General features: G+C 34.5%; 1 non-coding gene across 1 annotated transcript; it reads right to left on the reverse strand.

The window, feature by feature from the left end:
* Positions 1-1,197: 1,197 nt before the first annotated feature.
* On the reverse strand, positions 1,198-1,269 carry Trnap-cgg (transfer RNA proline (anticodon CGG)). Its single transcript has one exon. It is a non-coding gene; the product is annotated as a tRNA-Pro (tRNA).
* Between the last annotated feature and the right edge of the window lie 1,912 nt (positions 1,270-3,181).

The raw sequence follows: 3,181 nt of genomic DNA on the forward strand, positions 1-3,181 counted from the left end.
GAGCCCAGACATAGTTGAGGCTGGCAGTACCTGACCGGTCCCAGCATGTCCGCGGAACAGCGTCACTGTCAGACTTTCGCTTCCAACACCCTCCAGTATGTTGTGTTAGGTAAAGTTGGATATACTCATTATTCAGTATTAACACGTGTATACAATGAAGTGTTTTATTTAGAAAAATAATCGAGATAAATTTTAATTATGATTGAAAATCAATAAATATGCTGAATGTTTATAGAATTTATTATTTATTAAATAATAATGTAATACTTTATAATGCAAATAAATTATACATACGGGAACATAACCTCACAAACACTCCCAAGAAAACAAAAAAAAAATACCATCCAGTACTGTGATGGCATTATTTAATTTCTAAATGCAATTAAGAATGAAAAGTTAGAGCTAGTGCAGGCCAGACTTTGATAGAGTGACGTAATTAAACACATATTGGAGGTAATCTGTCCAACTTTATTTGATGGATAAATAGTAAGCCATGTTCAATGTTACCCCTCCAACTCTATTGTCAAATATAGATGGAGCAAATATTTAACATTGCAGCAGGGCTTTAGGCTGCAGGGAGTCGTTACTTGTACAAACAACCACTCACTCCACGGCTAGTCTGCGGTGTACACAAGGGCTTAACTCTCAACTGTACTGTACGGGTGGCTCTAACGATATGTGGCCAAAATTTGGTTTATATATGTAACTTGAAATAAACTCTCAATTATTCTTCATTTTGTTGCATTTAATCACGTGCATCGTTAAAATAGAATGCTTGTAAATTTGTTCAACAGATATGAACCAATGAAAGATGTTTCTCACGATTAGGTTTAACGGTCTTGACGAAATACCATAGAAAATTATGTAAAGAAAAATTTTATAGGTGAATAAAAAAGAGCTACTAATGTAATTCCATAGGCAAGAATTTGAAATATCGATTTAATGTTTATTTAATTTTCCGTAATAGCAATACTTGAAAGTAAGCAATCGGCATAGTAATGTAAATTTCGAACTAAAATACTTCCGCCTAAAAGATTATACATTCGCGTAAGTTACGCTTGAGCGCGCGTGTGCAAAGCACAGTGATTTTTTTATTACTACGCCAATATTACTTTGTCCATGATCTTCATACTGTTAGGTTTCCACTCATGAGCTTGAAAGGAATGGAATACTTTGAAGTAAAATAATAATTATTTTGGGCCTGTCCGGGATTTGAACCCGGGACCTCTCGCACCCGAAGCGAGAATCATACCCCTAGACCAACAGGCCACTTGTTGCGTTTTCTGTAAACAATGTGTTATACGTTATTAAAAGTTTCAACTTATGTTTTTATTATAAATGTTAATGTATTTTAGAAATTAATCTGGCTTTCCATCAGAAATTACCAGTCCATAAAATCACTTTAATACTCGAGAACTATTTATGCTGGAGAACAGTTTTTAAGCGTTTGACGATGTGTTTTTCTTTTGTATTTCAATATGTGAATGGTAAAAATACTATTAATACCGTTTACGATAAGATTTTTGTTAAGTTTAGGCATGGGCTCCGCAAGAACTTATTTTTGGAGGGATGATCATTATTTTTTCCCTCCCCCCCCCCCCCCCCCCTTGTCACCCAAAAAAATATTTGAAGCCCATATTTTTTTAAAAGACTTTTTAGAGATTATTGATGAAGTATAGCGTATAGATTGTTGTTACTTTCATGAGAAAATTTCAGTTAGTGGTTACGGAAAGGAACATTATTAGTAATTAATAATGTAACATAATTTATTTTAGTAATTGCAAATATTCTAAATTTGAAAATGTAAACTCTTTGTATAGACGAATCAAGAGTATTTAAAAAGATTTTATATAAGCACAGACGATTGTTTATCAACGCTCAAAATTGCACACATTCAGTTACGTATGCAGAATTTCATTACGGGAAAAGGAAAAGTGTTTTTGGGATGATAAGGGGGGGGGGGGGGGAGGCAGAACCACTTTCCCCTCTATTTGCTTTCAAATTCCACCCTTTTGTTGGTGGGAATGATTGATTTTTTTTATGCTTTTAGTTTATTGTTTTAATGCATCGTAAAAAGAGTACCCAGCTATGTTTGAAACATTTAATTTGTGAAAGTTGTAATATTTCATCAATATTTAGCCATTCTTGAAACGGGCACCGGAAACAGTAAATAGCACTCTACCAAAGGACAAGGATTGGAACAAAGTTCAAGTTGACAAATGTACTCGGATCACTGTCCACACCATCCATGACTTCAAAGGGTCACGTGGACCAGTCAGCAATCGGTTTCAATCGGACACAATTCGGAAAATCGCTATTGTAGACGGCGCTTGAACGTTGCTTTTGTTTAGTGACAAAAATACGTTAAACGGGTTCTTCTTATGTGGTGTCAATTTGATCGTAAGACGCGTAGCTAGCGAAATAAGTTAATACCTACTTTATAAATTTACTCATTTCCTTGCAATAAACGCTAAAAGTTCGGAACGACTTCGTGTTTTAGCTTTTTTTTAGTGAGGAGAACTTGTAAATTCAAAATTATCTATCGATTTGTTCGTAATACGTCAATTTTTAAAATAAAATATTCATTCTTAATAAGACGTCAAACGACCTTAACAAGAGCGTATTATCGTCTATATCGGATGATATGAGATTTTGTATTGTTCGCTATATTGAATATTATCCACGGCATCGTCTGCCCGAGACGATGAGTGAAGTGAACGCTGATCTGCTTTCACTGCCTGCGTGATGAACGTAGTGTACATAAGACTCATGTGAGTTTGTGAGTTGTTTGTCACAAGCATACATGCAGCCTATCCAGAGTCCCCGTTCACAACGAATAATACATATTTGCGCCCCTGCTTTGTGATATGACTGCATGACATAAGCCATTAAATTTATATAATACAATATAAGTATTGTGTAACCCGTGGATTTTTTTTATTATATTAAATAATATTTACACACGCATTAAAGCACTTGGTAGTGAGATAACTGTGTTAATTTGCGAACTAGGGGATTTTGAGTTAACGTGTTAGTGCCAATTACGTATGAAATGACACACTTCCAATATATTCTACAGCAAAACTTTAAATTTATCAATAGGAATTTTAACACTTAAAGAGCCTTTGTAAAAGGTACTTATGAGTGGTGTAGTTAAAGTTACACCAACAATGTAAACGAA

This window comes from Bacillus rossius, chromosome 6, assembly GCF_032445375.1.
Source record: "Bacillus rossius redtenbacheri isolate Brsri chromosome 6, Brsri_v3, whole genome shotgun sequence".
In the NCBI taxonomy this organism is placed as follows: Eukaryota; Metazoa; Arthropoda; class Insecta; order Phasmatodea; family Bacillidae; genus Bacillus; species Bacillus rossius.